The sequence below is a fragment of the Mya arenaria genome, chromosome 10, assembly GCF_026914265.1.
Source record: "Mya arenaria isolate MELC-2E11 chromosome 10, ASM2691426v1".
Taxonomy (NCBI): domain Eukaryota; kingdom Metazoa; phylum Mollusca; class Bivalvia; order Myida; family Myidae; genus Mya; species Mya arenaria.
Window position 1 is genome coordinate 4,908,191 of NC_069131.1, and position 19,510 is coordinate 4,927,700.

A 19,510-nucleotide genomic window follows, 5' to 3' on the forward strand; every position below is an offset into this window, starting at 1 on the left:
ACTGATTGAAAGAGAATACACAAACAGCGCTTTAATAAACACGGAAGTATTCAACTTGAACGGTTACTCTTCCATAGCCATACATCATGTAAAGATACAGACAACTGCACATACTGAAGAGCTATCGTTAAAATAAGTTTTCCTTTATGTTGATATTATAAACTAATGAATCTGTTCTGATTTATTCGTCTTAAGTAGTTTTCGGGATTGTTCTGATTTTAAAGTGTCAATGTAATATCTGGGCCTGGAAGGACTGCAGTTTTGATAAAAAAACAAGTATCAAATCATACTTAAAACATTTTACTTAACATCATTCTATTTCTTCATCTCGTATAACACACTGCAGCTTTCTGTTTCCGTATTACACACTAGACCGGGACTACTTTTTTAGATCGTTCATGTTCGGTAATTTCCGCCATTCCGATTCTTTTTTAAGATTGACCTGGTTTACTTAACATAAATAAATCGTTGAAAGGGTGTTATTGTTCAGTTGTATATGACGGCAATTCTTAATAAAGTAAAGATATGTTACTAATAAGTAATAAATTCCTATTTAAAAAATGTCTGTTAAAATATTCAGTATCGGCTCTATCGGATGACATCGCCGCACCAATGCAATCAAATATCGAAAATCACGTGTCCGAAGTAATTTCCACGAACACTTTATCGAGACAAATCCTTTAAAATGCTCAGCTACTCAACTATAACATCATTTTTAACCACTACGACAGATCGCCACAGAAAAACAACCGTAAACGGAATCGTGACAACGATAGTGACAGTGATTGAATGCCCTTAATTATTCGTTCCATGAATCCAGTTAAAATGGCGAACGTTAACTTTCGTTTTAGTAAATTCATAAGTGACGTCACTCAGAGTCGCATGAATTATTTATATTCATGAGCAATTCATATTTATTATTGTACATGTATACTTGGTACCATTTTGTCTAGTTGCTTACGTGTTTGTGGGTTTGATGAAATAAAAACGTTAACAAAGTTTGCTATTGTTATTCAGAAATAGTTTGAAGATAAAATATATTAAAAGGAAAATTATGTTAGTCGGTTGATTCGTGGCGTTGTATTATTTCTCGTTCCACGGATCAACCGATTAACATAACATTCCTTATGTATCATATTACGATATGTGGAAGAAATATATGTTGCAGCCTAAATACAAAATAAATCAATGGGTATAATGCATGTGACATTTCGCTAGTCAATCTAGTTTTAAAAAGCTGAATAACTGTTAATGTATTTTTTAATACAATATTACGTACAGAGACTCACCAAGTAGTCTAAAAAAATAGCAAGAATACCATGTTTGACGGCAAAAGGTAAGGCCTGAACTCTACTAAAAGAGAAAGACAAAACGCTAAAACACACAAAACGCTTAAACACACAAGACTGAACGCAAATGGATGACAACAATTTCATTAATAACTGTTGGGGTTACTACATCGAAACGGTCAGCGAAACAAGCGGTCACTTGGAGTTTATGCTTGTGTATGGATCCCACTTCGCACTTGTTCTAACGTTTGTCAACATAGTCGTACTTGAAGCATTTTGAATAAACGCCCGTTTAATTGAATAAGCCGTGAACATTTGAAGGTACTGTTTATATTGTATGTGTTCTAGACATTGTTAAATGTACTAGTCGAAAATTAAATGTCAGTCTGTCTGTAAATGATGAATAATGTTGAAAATTGCCCAAAGCGAGACTGGTTTGGCAATGAAAAAACAACAAAGGTCCGTGTAAAACACATCTCACTAGAGGATGTGGTTGCAACAAGAAGCCTGATTTTGAAATATGTTGAAATTATGAAACTGTTCGCTAAAAAACTGAGAATTTACAACAAACAAGCACATTGTTAAACGGAATATTAGCATGCGATCATAAAGTCATCATGTTTTAAAGAGCCTCTACCTTGAACTATGACAATCTGACGTCTACGTCACGCATTTACCAAGGACAAACAAAGTCTGGTACCGAGAAAGATATAAAATGTAGTACATGCTTGTCAACGGGACACCAATGATTTGAATGTCCCAATGAATATGCTTTTCAGAGTGCAACAAATCAGGACACAAACATGAAGACTGTCATTTCTTTGATGCGGATCCGGAGTATTGCGTCGGTAATACTGATTTCTTTAGAAATGAGACGGACATTGGGGTAACTAATTTATCTAAATATAGCATTTCTATACACGTCACTTGAAGCCCGTTAACACATGTGTATATGAAAGTGATACATGTATGGTTCCTTTAGCATTTCTCATATTTCGCTTTCTATATGTAAGGATGTTCTTTAAGGATTAACAATATTCAGCCATATTATGTATAAGAAATTCGTTAGAATATCGACTTCTCACCTTTTGTATCAACTTATAACTAAGTCATATAACGTCGTATCTTTTTCCACATACATTATTGTATAAAGATGATATGTCAGTATTTATTATCACCTTGATAATATTGGCTCCTCGGGTTCATGCTATTTATTATCAATTTAGTTTTCGGACTAAATTTATTTAATCTATTTTAATTAGCGTTATACAATAACACAACATTATTCATATGATATTGCTTAACGCCCAAGGTTTAAGAGACAGTGGTAAGCGCGCTCTAGTATTCCAATGGCTGAACAATCAAAAAGCAGATATTTCTTTTTTACAAGGAAAGCATTTTATTAACAATATTGAACACATACTCAAAAATGAGTGAATGGTTATTAATAAATAGTTATGGTGAATCGAATAGTAAGGGTTGTTCAACATTGGTAGGTAATGCGCTTCAATTCAATATTTAAGCCAAAGTATGCGATACACAGGGCAGATATATTTTACGAAATAGAGACCATCTTTATAAACGTACACTTTAGTGAATTGATATGCTCAAACTAATAAAAAAGAAAGAAAACACTTTTATTTCAAAATATCAATTATTGTACATGGAAACAGTTCAGGAGCACGATCATAGGAGATGATTATAATGACACGTTAACCATGATCGACCGTATCAGCAAGTTTCAAAAGTAATATAGCGGAATTGCTTAAAACGTATTAAAACTCATGATATGTGTCATGTTTGGCAACAATTTAATGTTGATAAAAACAGTTTACACATAGGCGTAAAATGACATTGAGAAAAGCAGAATGGACTTTTGGGTTATTAAACACGACTTTGTATCACATATATATACCACAGATATTAGACCTGCAATAGTACAAACAACCGATCATATGACTATCACATTTAAGATTAATTTTGCAATATATTGGACTGTATTTGTTATAATTATAGCTAATGTTATCATTTTATTCTTCATTTGTTAAAGTTTTTATGTTTGGAGCCCATGAGTTATAACTTATCCATTTCGTCTGTGGTATACTTACAGTATTAAGGGGATATTATGTTGTTCGGTTGAACCTGCTCATTTTATAACTTCGATTAGTTTTCATAGGATCCATATAGCAAGAGTCCGCATTTTGATGTATTAAGATATTTTACACAACAGTTATGTAGCTTTTTGTTTAGTACAACACTTAAATAACGCATGTTTACCACAATATCATATGTCACTTGTAGATAAAAGCGAAACAAAGCGGTAGTTTATCGACTTTCAGATCTGGCATTACTTATTGTTGTTCCCATTTGTGGAACTAGAATTAGCCTGAATCAGATGATTGCAGGAACGTGTGTCAAAAGAGAATAGGCTAGTGCCATAGATTAAGTTTATCTGGTAAGGCGGGGGAATTTATCGGGTGAGCCGTTACTGTGTTTATTAAAAAAATACCCAACCTTAAAATTATCAAGTAAAACACCTTTTAAAAAAGGTGGACAACTGTGTTTCCCTGTTGACGTCGGCAAACTCGGTATCCATGTATAAATGCGCCCCAAAACTATTCAATTTTATTTGATACGTTGAAAGTCAAAGTAATTGCATTTTAATATGTCAATATCAATTCAAAACATCAAAATCTTTTGAAAGTGCATAAACGTGGATCAGTGACCAAACATTATCTAATCATAACAATTATTCCGCAAGTCAAAGATCACAAGATTACAAACAAACGCCACATGTGAGTTTTTTCACAGTTTTCAGCATTTGCGGGTAGGGTAAGTGCACATGTAGATTTTCAGGCCTATTTTTTGGCCAGTGTCATTATTATGCAGATTAATGGAACTTGAAGGGCGAGTGATTGTTGAGGTCGGTTGTTGGCAGACTATTGATAAGATACTGAAACAGTATTTGTGCATTTCCTCCGACATTTCAGAATAGAAAATAGTCCGTTCTCGCGGTCACGTGCTGTACAACCCTAAAATTTACACGGCACCTCGTTATTGGACCGATTTGTATGCAAATGACAGGATAAATATAACATATCTGGGGACAGATAAAGTCGTACTGGTAGAAGCATAACTACAGGTTATCAAAATCCAAATACGAAACGTTTATATTATGCACAAACGAAGCAATTTGTTTGATTTTCATAAGTACCCCGGTACATTATAAATGTAACTAATATACGTGTAGATATAACTAGACATGCAAAAAGTATTTTCACATAAGTATTTTGAGTACATTTCAAGTCAGTTGTCCCCGTTTGTACCGAGTTGATCATTTTAGATAAGGAATAAATGGGGACTGAGAGTGGTAGTCATAGATAACTTTGAATTTTATATTCTGAAGAACGCCCTAATAAGTGTTGACTGATTGAACTTTAGGTAATATGTTATCGCGGGAACCGCTAAACTTGAAGTTCCTAATATTTAACATAATGGTAGGCAATATAAAATAAACAAAAACATACATCATAGTGACGACAGGGTAAGAAGTCAAGATGGTTGAGTGTTGTTTTCAGAGGCACTTTTTATATCTCCGCCGAAATTAGAGTATGTTCTGAACGAACGGACCTACTCCAAAAGACAATCATGGCAGAAGTCGAACAATGCCTACAAATATCAAAACACTTAGGTTACACAAAGCACAGAACGTATCGCTCCTTAACGGGTACTCCCTATGTTCACACTGATGATGAAATCGTCGCTAAAGAACGAAACAAGTCTTAGAAAGGAGGGAACAGAAATAGGGCAGATATTGATTGTTAATGAGATAGCATTGAACATTACTTGTTTATTTTACATTTAGTTTAAGGCACACAGAAACAAGACGCAAATACATTTTGAATTTACCTGTCATATAAGCCTAATTGATGAATATGCTGTGCACACTACTTTCGTTTGGGCGTTTGTTTATGGGATAGTACACTTTAAAAACCAAGTCAACATGTTATCTCATGTTAGTTTCATTTTATTAATAAACTAATACGTATTTCACGAGATACAGAGACAATTGCGGTATCAATACCAGACAATTGAAGACAATATATGCCAGAATTCGCTCAATATCTACCAAACTCGCCCAATATCAACAAAACTCGCCTAATATGAGTTTCCTCCATTTTGATTGGCTACAAAACTCGCCAAATATAGGATTTGAGAAATGGGCCATTTCCATTGGCTGTTGAAACTCGCCTAATATGAAAAATATGCTGGAAATTATTTTTAAAGGTAGCCATTTTGTTCTCCGTTTTCCGACTGTTTTGAAAGTTTTGTGCTTCGTATAACTTTATTTGGAATACTTGAACCTATTGCATGATTGCACCACTTTGTACGGTTTGATATAACAATTGTATTTAACCCGTGGGTGGATTTTACGACTATTATGATTTTTTACGCCGACAAAATGGACGACGAAGGTGAAACATTTGACACTTTGGCAAACGATTTACAAAATTAAGACGAAAAGACATGCTTTCTTACAATGTACAGTGCTTTATTCATAAGTATGCGCAATGTCACTATAAAGATGCATGTCAAAATCAGCATAGTCAAGTCTAGAGAAGCAGACACCATAAATGAATAAGGGATAAATACGGCTTCAATGTGAACTAAAGGTAAGTTACAAGAATGTTTTTAACCACAACGGTAATAGTTTATTAATAAAATACTTATTAATTAGGTGATTTCATATTGGCCCAGTTATTTGTCCTCGGTCAGCTGTATTTGCTTTCGCCCTTTCGGGCTCAGGCAAATACAGCTAATCTCGGACAAATAACTAGGCCAATATGAAATCACTAATTAATAACATTATAATAACACTACTTATAGACTTAAAATGCCTGATAAGAACGCCATTGCTGGTCTCGATCATGTATTTCTGGAACTGTTTTCCTGGTATCTGCTCATAGTAAAAGGTCAGGCTGTGAACCAGAGCAAGGTGTAGAACTAGCACTTTTCCTGAAATCAAATTAATAAAAACACTGATATCCTTATGGTTCGTTTCGGTGTTCATTGTTTCTATATAAACGCAACCAAAAATCAATCATTAACTTTGTGAAATTTACCTTAGACATGCAAACGTAGACAATAATTGCTATATATCAATCTAGAATTGTAAAGCCATTAAGACTGCTGGGGGGGCATTGGATTTCCAGCTTTAGAACAATAGGTATATATTCAAGACGCGCATAACTGAGGGACTAAAAATATATAACACACTTTCTAATGCACGATTTAAAGTAAGAACACCGTTTGTATCGATAGTTCCTTTACCATCCGACATTTATTTTTGCTGTTATCTATTACCTTTTCATTAACAGTACGTTCTATGTGAATCATTGGTTTAAAAGTCAACCAACTGCAGTCCGGAAAATGTTTGGCCTGTTCTGTCACATATTGATGATGCATCCTGGAATCTCAAAGGCCTTGTTCGAATTGCCTTCCTTTGTTACACTTTTTAACGCAATTTATGTCCCTGTTCGACCGATTATCGTACTAAAATACATTAAGATATAATTATAGCAATCGTGAAAAGTAGTTAAAGGCCATGAGTTTTTTTATTAATTTATACAAATGTATTTATAGACCTATTGTAAAGAGTGTTAAAAGTTGATATTAATCACGCTCAAGACCGTTCGGAAAACCATAATGTGTCATCTTTTAGAGGCCAAGGACAGGTTTCCCTTGTGGCAATCAAATCCAGACGTACAGAAGGCCAGGCGAAGACCTATACCACTAGGCCACGCACACCCTGTTACATGTTTTTTTTAAGGGGACACACAATTATACATCTTAATTTGTGTTTATTGCTGGTTCTGTTTTAATGCGTACGAAGAAGGCTACCACAGCATTTGTGTTATCTTGCTCATTGTCTGACTTAATGCTCATGTAATTGAGAGTGATTTCAGTTCCCCTCTTTCTGTGTGTTTATTTAAAATGATCCATTATAGCGTTACCCGTGTTGGTAGGCAACCCGTTCAGGACAAATTAATAATAAAAGTAATTTTACCTATATTCGATCAGCGTTAGGTCATCAACATGTACAGTGGCAAGCAGCAATAAGAATCATCTTTCTGAACTTAATAAGCACCTTGACAATTTGATCTTTGCCCAACCGATGCCCTAACCTATTATTCTCTGTATATACATGTGTGCGTATATTTATATAAAATATTTTATTTCATGCATATCGGTGAAAGAATGAAAACTATTGGTGAATGATAACTTAATAATTTCACTCTGGCTCGAGTGAAATGATAACATTTGATCATTCCACTCTGTACAAACAACTCGGGACTATTTTATTCCCTCTTTTATAAGATTTGCTTCCCTTGACTTGGAATTGTACATGTATGTAACAAGTTGAGTACATGTTTGTTGTCGTCTGTAGTGCAGTAATCGACACAATGGCCGAATCTTCTAGAATTGTCAAAATCATATTATGCAATAATTTTAATAAACAAACATTTTTGCGATTGGTTATAACTATTAAAAAAAAACTTACCAATTCATGTATGAACTATTTCATGGAACATACTGTTGCAATTAAACCGCTTGGTACGTATCGGTTGAATATTTTGCTACACATGTGCTAGTAAAAGATTTGATAGATAATTTATTCCTACAAACTCTAAGCGCGTACATGTATGCACAAGCATTTTGAATTTGACTAATTTCCTTCATCAGTTCAACAATTCATTTTTCTTTTTAAAAATAATGCTTAGAAAATGCTTGTCTTAAAGCTGAACGATGAAGGAGTCCAACCTTATCAAATAGCCATCGGCCATATAAACCTGAACAATTAAAGCAGATTGAAAAACAACTAGCCTTACTAGGCCATGGTGTTTTCCGACATCTTGTTCCAAGTCTGCGCTCCATCCTTCTCAAAATTATCTTCGTGCACATTCTCGACATTTCCTCTGGGGTTTTCGTAAACACAAAACGGGCACGTGACATTCAACTTAGATATGAAACTAACGCTCTGTCCCAACAACAAAACATCCTTCGGCTGCACTGAGCATGAATTCACCCCGAAAAAATACAGTATGATCCAGAGTCTGCGAGCGACAGTGAATATATTCACCACGAAAAACACTAAACACAGCCTTCCGTTGCTTTTACGAATACACACAAGTCCATCATTGTTTATTAAATCTGTTGAAATTGTTCTTGAATGTAGCAAAAATGCTACATGCTCAAGTTTCCTTTAATTGTATTTCTACGCGATATTTTTTTTTTTATTTCCGAAATACTTTTGATCAAATACTTGTTTTGTGCCTCAATAAATGTTAAAAATGACAGGTTTCGTTGATGGAAGTAGGGTTTTATCTAAAAATAATTTCAATTCCAACAACCATTTCCATAAACTTTTTTTTAAGTGGACGGACTGCTCGCGCGAAAAGGATGTAACCTTGGCATAGCGATTAGGCCGCAGTTACTTCCCTTCGCAAAGAGATCACAGAAAGGGACTGTCGTCAAACAAAATTTACTCCAGCGGGGAAATATATTGAGACAACACGATAAATGCATGAAATAAAAAGAAAATTTGTTGAATTCAGTGTAAGATCGTATTTTATTTCACGAGTGGTCACAGAAAACATCATTTTTCTGTGACCACGAGTGAAAATATTATTTTTCTGTGACCACGAGTGAAATAAAATACGATCTTACACTAAATTCAACAAATATCCTCTATATCAAACGGTCGTTGAGATATATAATAAAATCTTTTTTCAAATAATATTCATTAATTATTACAAAATACATTTAAAGAGAAAACAGACAATACATGTGATTCGAACGAAAATGGTAAAAAAACGTAAGTAGACACAAAATTTACAGTATGCATACACTAGTACATGTTTATACGTGCACACATGTTGGTAACAATCGTTTTCTAGATTTAAGAGTTATTTGTGCGATTGCCTATAAGAAAAGCTAATTGTAAATATTTGCAGTGTTTTCAGTTAAAGTAAGTAGATATCACAATCTGATACATCTACTAAACAATCGTCTGAATAAACACCTTCACTTCAGCGCAGTATAGAAAATGCACTCTCACAGATCTTACGTTTTGACAACTTTTTTAATTTTTGTTTTGTAACGAGCGAATAGTTGCGAAAATGGATCGAAACAAGTGTTTTCAGACTGCTGACAACAGTCAGATCGCAGGTTTTGATATTATGATAAAAATGATGTTTAATGCATTTTTCTAAAAGCGTTGGTAACGGTTTAAGCCTTAAATCATTACATTTCGAACGTTAATCTGAACTTTTGTCAGCAGTCTTATATCACTGATTTTCTGATATTTACACAAAAATTGGCTCATTCAAAGACAAAAAAAGAGATAAAAATGACTAAACGGTAAATCTGTGATGGTGTAACTTTAAACAAGATAGTAATTTTCGTCTTACTTTTCATAAACGTGTTATCTCCGAATGCCACAGACCGTGGGAATCAAATAACAATGTTACAGTCAATTGCACAAACTGACAAGCTAACAAGCAAAGGCATAGAGGTTGTTGAAATAGACAAGCCGTATCGAGATGATCAATTATTTATTTAAAGCTCTTTTGTTCGGGACAGGAAGTTTTTAAGTTGAAGTGTCAATGTAATGGTAGGGCCTTTAAGCAAACAGTTGTTTAAATAATACATTTCTTTATGTTAACTCAACATTTTACCGTAGGATACGTCTGGATTGGGACTATATTCGATTCGCCATGCAAAGGCTAAAGCATATTGATATTTAACCGAGGTGTACGATTAATATAATTTAAAACACTAATGTAAAATCGTACTGATTAATAAATACATTATTCTAATCCAAAGCGAAAACTTGATCCTCTAGTTTCTCAAGGACTCGATTTAATTAGCCACTGAATGGTTACCAAAATACCAATAACGCACTACAATAATGGACGCATAGGCCACTAACGCATCATAGGAACAGAAAAAAGGCTACTAGCAAATCACTGTTATGCCAAATGCCTCTAAATCTACACTGTAGTTGAATCAAAGTACTCAGACGTGCCACTGTTATCAAACCTATGGCCCTTTATATACAATTACAAGGAACCAAAGGAAGTTTAACTTGTCGCTGAAATGAAGGAAACCACAGGCCTCTAATGCGCCACTGCAAAGATCGCATTGGCTAGTAATATGCCACTATATGTGCGCGCCTATGTATGGACACCGAAGGCTACTGGCGCGCCATGTAGATAACTTTGTGTCATATTGCAGTATACCGATTGGCCAGACAGCATATTAAGTGTTAGTCGAAGTTTGACTGACCGCATCTAATAATGCCGTACGCACCTCCTTATAACGCCATATCCCCCATGTGCATATAGACCGAAATAACATGATGTGGGGATCATACGCATGGAGGTAGAAACAACATTTGAGGTTATGGAGGCCATAAGCGAAAATACGACCCATCACCAAGAGCGCGTATGCCATATTGAATGATGTGACATTAGGTGTGCGGTTGGTTGAGAGAAACGAAAAATAAAATAAAAATGAATTGTTCCCCTTGCCGAAAGAACTCTGTGTTTATTTTGCTTAGTCTCGCTAAAATGACCATTACTGTTGAAGGAATCTGCACAAACATATTTTTTTTACAAATTTACAAATACTAAAAGTTGAAAATGTGAAGTGGTAAAAACTGTAAATACCTCCTTTTGCCGCTATAATATTTCTTCAGATTGCAGTACATCTAGAGGTAAAATGGGCTAAATGCAGTTTAACCATTTACCCGCTATGAATTTAAAGCAATTATCTATTTTGCCTAAACAAAAAGTGTTTAATGCATCTTGAGTGTGTAGATACAGCATAAATCAATATATTACAATGGTCCTTTTATTTAGATATCATATAAGAAATAAGAAAGACATGGAGCATATTTTACTTGGTTTTTTTCTTGTTACTTTTCAGTTCTACATTGGACACAAACTAACATAAATGATTATAGTTTTTATGTTAATAAGTATTTTATCGAAGTAACCTTAACTGAACATGAATTGGTAATTAAAACATTCAACTAGTATCTGTGTCCTCATGCTTTGTGACGGAGTAAAGAAGTGAATAGCAAACATACATATATTAGTTAATTATGCACCTTTATTTCCTGTTTCTATTTCTTTCGTGGGTAAGTGTTATGCTTAACATGATCTTTTTCACAATTGGTCATGATTGGCGGTAATGTCACTCAATAATAGAGCAGGGAGCTAGTCATTGAAAGTTTGCTGCCAGGCAATGATTAATAGTAGGCTTTATAGTCACCGTGGAAGAGATAAGTAACATTTCTTAATATGCTTGTCGAGGTCGCTTCATTTTGATTTTTGTTTTTAGTTCTACTCCTTTAAGAAACTACAAATTTCCTGAGTCAAAGTCATGGCTTACAAAATTAACTATAAGAGCATCATTTAACTTCATATTCACATATCTTTTTTGGTTCTTTTACATTTTGAATTCAATGAAATGTACATATTTCAATGGAACAACGACTTACAGCTTTTTACGTCTTGCTGTTGTGAAGACCGTTTTCGATTGTGATGGGACATTTTTGTAAGCATGTTCAATTGAAGCATGAACTGAATCACATTCTATTGCCGGATGACCACTGTCAAAGAACATTTGGCTAATGCTGTCGAGATTTGGAAATTCTGGGGCAGCTGACCGCATAACGATTTCGATATTATCTTCCACAAGTATCACTTCACTTACTAACACTAGACATTTTAACTACACATGCATTTAAATATAAACAAAACATGCATGTTCACAAGAGCCTTACCTTTAGTTTCATAAAAAAAACAGGAACCATTTCCATTCCTTCTATCAGAGAAATATAAAGATTATGACCATGTTTTCGCTTTTCTCCAATCAAACAACACGGTGTTGTTAAGACAGCTTGCATATCAAACTTCAATCTGGATGTTTAAAACTGACGGTTTTTCATCATTTTCTTTATCTCTTGTGCGTGTGTTTCTGTGTGGCTGCGGTGAGGGTAAGTGAAGCATAACAAGTTGTATTTATTTCTCTAAACTGCTTTTGTAATACAGTATTTGCTAATTTTCCTTACACTTTTCAACAAAGAGTGCATATAGTATTGTAATGCTGCGATATTGTTTGAAGTATTTTCTGTATGTGTCTTTCCTGGTGTATTGAGAGTCAACGGTTTAAAATCTCTCGATATATTCTCTGACAAAAATGTTTTTTCACTGTTTTATTTGCTGGTGGTGCCTTCTTTCTTTGATCATATAAACCTCTTTTTCTTATTGCGTTTTCAACTGTCATTTTGCCAATATCCAGTTTTTATTTTCAAAATATATTTCTACAAATCTGTCTTTTAGTTTTTAATATGACTTCAAAAGAATTCTCTCTGACTCACATACTCTTTGATTGCCGGTTATGTTTGAAAAAATATGTTAAATCTACAATAAGAGAAGTCTGCGTATTTCATGGATCTAGCTTTAATTGATTCTGGATCAGGCTGCTTTCATGACATTAGATTTTCACAATTGTTTAATGACAACTTGTTTTCAACTCTAAAGTTTACGTCTGGACATTTGTAAGCCGCATATTTATAAGGTTTATTTTTAAATGGAGACTATTTTTCGTTGCTTTGAATATGTTATTTCCTCACCACTGGCAAATGTTTCCAGTTCGTTGTCATACTCATGCTCATTAGAATATTGTATGTAAAACAACAAAAAGCCTATTGTCAATTTTGTTTTGGCAACAGGTTTATGGTAAAAGGTTCCAAGTAAAGATAGCGCTTTTTACCACTGCAAAGAATTAGAGTGTGCTTGCATTGAAGGCACCAAGAGCACTTGGAACCTTTTACCTGAACAAATTTTCTTTCAAAGAAGTTGTCAAAATACCATTTTTTTTTAATTTTGTCCATATAAGGAATGAACTTGGGCTCGAAAATGTTACCAAATATAAAGCGTACTTTGTATGCTTGTAAAACTCAAAATGTCATTTTTGACAAATACTGAAGCTGGCACCTTTACCTTTGAACCCTCGTTATTGATCTAGAAATTAATTTCTTGATATAAATGAAAAAGTTTTAAATGCTTTCTATTTTATTTTAAGGTTTTATATGAAAAGCATATTGCCCCCAAAAATGGGAAATTAAAACGGTATGAATCCGTCAAAAATTGAAGGGTTTGATATACAAATGCACATTCATGTCTGTTATGATGATCACATGACTTCACAGCTCGAAACCATAGGATTACATTATTCTTAATTTGCATATATCTCACATGAGACGCTTCTTGCATTGATCGTTAATGTATATTATATTCAGCCAAACATAAATTATTGATATGTTAACCTTATAATACATAAAACAACGACTGTATTGGAGTAGTCTATACCGGGCGAGTATATTTATCAAGTGAAAAAGAACGGGCAATTCCCTGTGGATTTATTTTATTTACACATATTAACATATACCGACTTCTTGCATTTATCATTTTCACGGATATAAATGTTTTTTGAAAAATCAGATCTCCACCGACCATGTTTTTTTAATTAATATATCTGGTTCATCCATTTCTGATGCTGTGGCCGCACCTCCCGACCTGAACGAATGCATACCATGTTTAGAACTATATAATCCTAAACTTATAAGATTTTTAACAAAACATTATTTTGCTCTGGTGTAGCATGTGCTTTTGTTTTCTTAAGCTATGTGCCCCCTCTTTCTTAGAATAATATACATTTCTAAACAAAAATCGTTTGAATTTTCAGAAAGTTCAGCCAAATCCATATACATTCGTAAAAGTTTTACTGGACAAACATCATTATTTGATTTTGCAATCACAACAACATCTCCCTTTTTATATTGATCGGTTTTCGATTGTCTTAGCAAAACTTCTATACAGTCCTCTTTGAACCATATATAGGAACATCTTAAAGAAACTACCTCGCTAAATCTAAGAAACCCTCAAAACGGACATGGTTACAAAACGCTTGTTTAACAAGCATAAGTCGTTTCCAAAAACCTTAACAATACTAACACTGTCGTTTATTTCTAATTGGTTCTATTGTTATGTGTTTTTTACCAACTGATCTCAAAATCCCTTCTTTTACATTCTTTACTAATGTAGAACAACATGGGTCTGCAAAACAACTTATTTTATGAGCGTAAAAAATGTTACACACACTAGCATTTAATTTCGATTCCGAACAGATACTGTTTTACAAATACAAAGCAACAGTGTAATCTGTGCTTGGACCAGCTTTAAAGTCATTTTTACACCATTTATAAAACATAACTTCTGATAATATTTGCAGATTTTGATTTTTGACCCAACTTCTTAATATTTTCGTGTGAAAATTTTAAATCTGTATGAACTGTGAACGACTCAATGTTATTCCAAATGCCAATTTTGAAAACATCTGAAAAATGTATAAAATAAGGAAACATAAAAAATACTTTTTTAAAATAAATCATTTCACAAAATATATTATTCGTTTTAACTCCACCTAAACAGACAATTTCTAAATAATTTTCGTAATATATATTCAAAATATTCCTACATCTCAATGCATTTAAATATTAAATAACATACACAAGTATAATTATAACATTAAAGTTACCACTCTTCCAACATTAAACCATCTCGATTTTTGACACAGTTCAAATCGATCAATACCGTATGAATCCGAGACACCAACACTCATTCCAAGCCAAACCGACTCAATCCATGACACCGCTCGTTCTGAGCAAAACAGTTTCAAACAGAGACACCATTCATTCAGAGCAAAACCGTCCCGATCCGAGACACCGCGCATTTTGAGCAAACCCGTGTTAATCCTAGACACCGCTCATTTTGAGCAAAACCGTCTCAATCCGAGACACCGCTCATTTTGAGCAAAACCGTCTTTCAAGAAGTCACGTATGTACTTTTAACAAACCTTAACTCAAAATAACCTCTAATAAACAAACCGTAATGATACAAAACTTAAACTCTAATTACACATCTCACAACGAAAAGGAAAAAACATATCACAAGAAATATTATAAAAAATTCAGAACTCAATCATTAGCTACAAATCTCAGCACCATAACCTTACTAGAAAACCGTCTAAAACTGAAAATACACTTCTTGTTACCATTATTGGTAAAAATGTTCTGCCCTTTTCCAATTTCCAAAATGCCATAATCTTTTTTAGCGTAATTGGCATTAAACAACACTGGCCAAAATGCAGAGCTGGGCCACCGAGGAACAATAAGTGTTGCAGATGCATTACAATGCAGAACGTGCAAAATTGTCTTTGAAACCAGACGTATTGGCGAAACAAGCCAATTGTTACTATTTTCCGAATTTTGAGTAAAACTGCCTCCGACTCATAGTCCATAAACAATGAATGATACAGCTTTGTTTTTTTTCTATTCTTAATAAGAACTTCTTATACGTTACAAAGCGATCTACATCATGCTGTCCCCAAATACTATTTACATTATAAAATAATTCATCTGTCACTTCCCACTCGTCAGTATTTGAAAAATGCTTATGTCGTCTGCAACTTCATTTATTTCCCTAGGAATCCACTGAATACACAATTCAATCTTATACCTCTGGCAAAGGTCAAATATAATCAACTATTCTTGCTGCAACTCTACTTTGGTACTATCACTGTGAAAATTATGTACACATGATTGAGAATCAGAAAACCATTTTACAGTTTTAACATTTAACAAACCTCCATAAACTTGTAAAGGAAGTTTCACCGCCCTTTATTCTCTATAATGTGGAACTTATAACTGCTTCACCTTCGGACCACATAGCACGAAAAACGCTGTTTTTGCAATTAACTAAATAGGCCCCCGCTCTCATATTGGATGCGTCGGAATGGACTAAAACTTTGACTGGGTAATAAGGCGATTAGATTTTTGTAAATTCAAGAGCCAAAATTCCAATTCTTTAATAGACGGATGCCCTTCAAGAATCTTAAAGCAAACGTCCCAAGCACTGCAACTCTCTATCAAAATGTACAAAAATCTAGTCATTAACCTTACAATGTTTCCCAAAAATAGGTTTCATAGAAATATTTTATCCACACATTTTGCTAAACACCTCGCTGTTACTGTTCCATAATTTTTCAAGACATGCTCAATGTTTGCTAATCAATCTAACAGTCTTTTATCCGGAATGCTTATACAAAGTAATGTACTATTCCAGAGAATGCCTATCTATTCAATGAGTTGCACTGGAATCCAAACTGACTTTTCATTATAAATGACAAACCTAGCCTTAATTAAACTATCTTGATCAAAAAGAGAACATGTCAACGTACTTGCAAAGGATTTGTTTGTGCTCCACCCATCATCTAGGAACATAAGAATCTTAATTCCATTTATTCTCCATTTATTTAACCATTTCTGAGAGAACTTCACTTAATATGAAGGGGGCTGTATTGCAGCCGAAAGCTTACACCGTAAAACAATAAGATTTCCCCTTTACAAAGAATCCTAAAAAAGTGTAATGCGCAGCAAAAACATCAATGTGATGATAACCTTGACTAAGATCAAATTTAAAACAGTATGAATCTTTCGAAACGTTCTGTCCACAAACACCTGTTTATCTTTCTTAGATCCAAAATCAATCGTTTTTTGCCTTGCTCGTTAAAAGCGACGCTCAATGGATTTACTGTATGGGGAACAAAAGGGGTCTCATCGATACAATGTTTTGGTAAAAACTCATTTACAGCCGTATCAACACAATCTATATTTTACAAAGCGAACTTATTATGTTTCGAAAATGAAGGTTCTGGAACATAAACAAATGGTAATTTGTAGCCGTTAAAAAGAGCATCGACAATATCTTCATTTGCACCTATTTGCGACCAAACGTCAATGTGAGATCTTAATCTATCCTTAACATTTCTAGTGTCTCTAAAACAATCTGGTGTAAAACTGTGTTCCTCATCCTCAAAGAAGTCTTTATCTAATAAACAGTCAAATGAGTACTTATCAATTATATTCTTGCTTGACTCCTGTCATTGCTGCTGTGGTTCCTGACTTGTCGCCATAGTAGTAATTGGCCCTCCGGTTGACGCCCTCGTTGGCACGGCACTCCCTCTGGAAGTGCCCTCGCTGGACACATGAGAAGCAGATGTCGTTGTCGCTGCTGATACGCTGCTGTGTACGTAAGGACTGCTGAGCAGGAAATCCCAATGCCGCCGGACCACGTGACTGCCGCTCACTTCCGGTGGTTTTGTTTGCTAATAAAGAAGAAGAACGCTTATTAGGATGATAATTGTTTGCGCAAAGGCTTGGAAGTTTTAATCTTTTCAATAGCCATTGATTGGGCTTGTCTGAGCCTCTTTTCGTCCTCGCTATCTGAACAAAGTTTCGGCTGTTCATATTTCTTAACTGTTGCCCAGCCCCCTGGGGGTATTATCTGCCAATTGAAAAGTTATTTCTGCGTTTGACTTTAAAAAATAGTTTCGAAACAATGACCTGTGCTCCGTCAGGTAAATTAATTTGCATAACACGTTCCAAGTCTTCCTGAAATTCCTAATTTAATTCTAATTAAATTTGTTAAGGACTAAACCTGAGCACGTGCACCTCCACTCTCTTCACCGCTTGACGGAACTACCAGGTTTCTCCTGTCTACTGCCAGATATAACCTCGAATGACGAATGCACGCTTATACACGGCTTTTATACTAGCCGTTTACTTATGTAAGCACAGTGACCATTACCATATATGGCAATAGTCGGAACGACCTTGACCATGACCACCATATATGGTAATAATCGTAAAAACGTTTGATTCCGAACCAATATTTAATCAGCATTTATTTATTTATTTTGTAATTATTGTTGTAAATCTAGTTGCTAAAAACTGATTGTTCAATATGTTTGCGTATATGAACGTTCGTTGTATGATGTTCTGCAACAGTTCTATGACCATCCGGGGGTTAAGATTTATTTTGTTCTGTTCATACTCACTGTGTTTGATAATCAATGTATTAATAAGTAGAAAGATATATACCTCAAATAATGAATTTAAAATACAACTCATTAGGTGTGACACTTAAATCAATTAATTGGCATAGGTTCAAGTTCTTAAAAGTCATTTATATATACCTCTTAATTGGTCGATATAAGGCCATTCTACTTATTATTTAGTTAGGCGTGACCGTGTTCTGAGCTGCGCGAGCAAAATAACCATACAAAAACGTTTGGTAAACTTCAATAAAATTACTTATAAGGATTTGAAATCGATCCAGATTCAGCATAGATTATCGAAAATAAATGGTAAAGCCATTTCCAGTAGTTTTAAGTTTTTCTAATGAATTAAGATTTCCTAAAAAAGTATAGACAAATAACAAGCTTTTTATGCTTTTCGATAAAATATGGAGTTTTATCAATGCAATAACAACAGTGAAAATAAAGATATGAACTATAAGAACTACTTTCGAAATCCACTGTAGTAACTTCCCCTTGATCAAAACCTAACACGTCACTTTAGTTGCTAAAGGTTAATGCATAAGTTTAATTAAGATGTATTTGGAAATAAACAAGTTACGTTTAATAGTAAAAGTAATCCTGTTTTTCAAACTATTCGAACGTTTGCTTTCATACAAAACAAATAACAGACGAAAACACCTGCTTGAACATAAATACGAAGTTATATCAGTATTCACATATCATTTTGAACTGTTTGTCATTGTAACACGTAATACGAACTTCCGGGAAAATTAACACAACAATTACCAGATTTACTGATGATTTTTACCCAATAAACGCCCCAAAATTTGTCAACAAGCTAGCGTAGACTTCAATTTTTACCTGGACAACGACACGTCTTAAAATGGCATAGACTTGCCTCTGACAGTGACGGATGACTAAATACACATGAATCATGAAACGAACTCTCAAATAAATAAAATTGTTGTTATCAAATGAGTATCCGCAAATGTTTGCTTACACGATCGACTTTTCAAGCTTCCATTCAATAACTCTATTCCATTCAAATTATAAGTAATTCGGTATGTATTCATGCCCTGTTTAATCTAAAAGTGTTTTCGTGCATTATCTACTATGATTTGGAACAAAGATGCATTATTCAAAGTTTATTCTTTAATCTTCATAAAAGGTTTGGACCAAAATAAAACTATAAACAGAAAATATCCGAA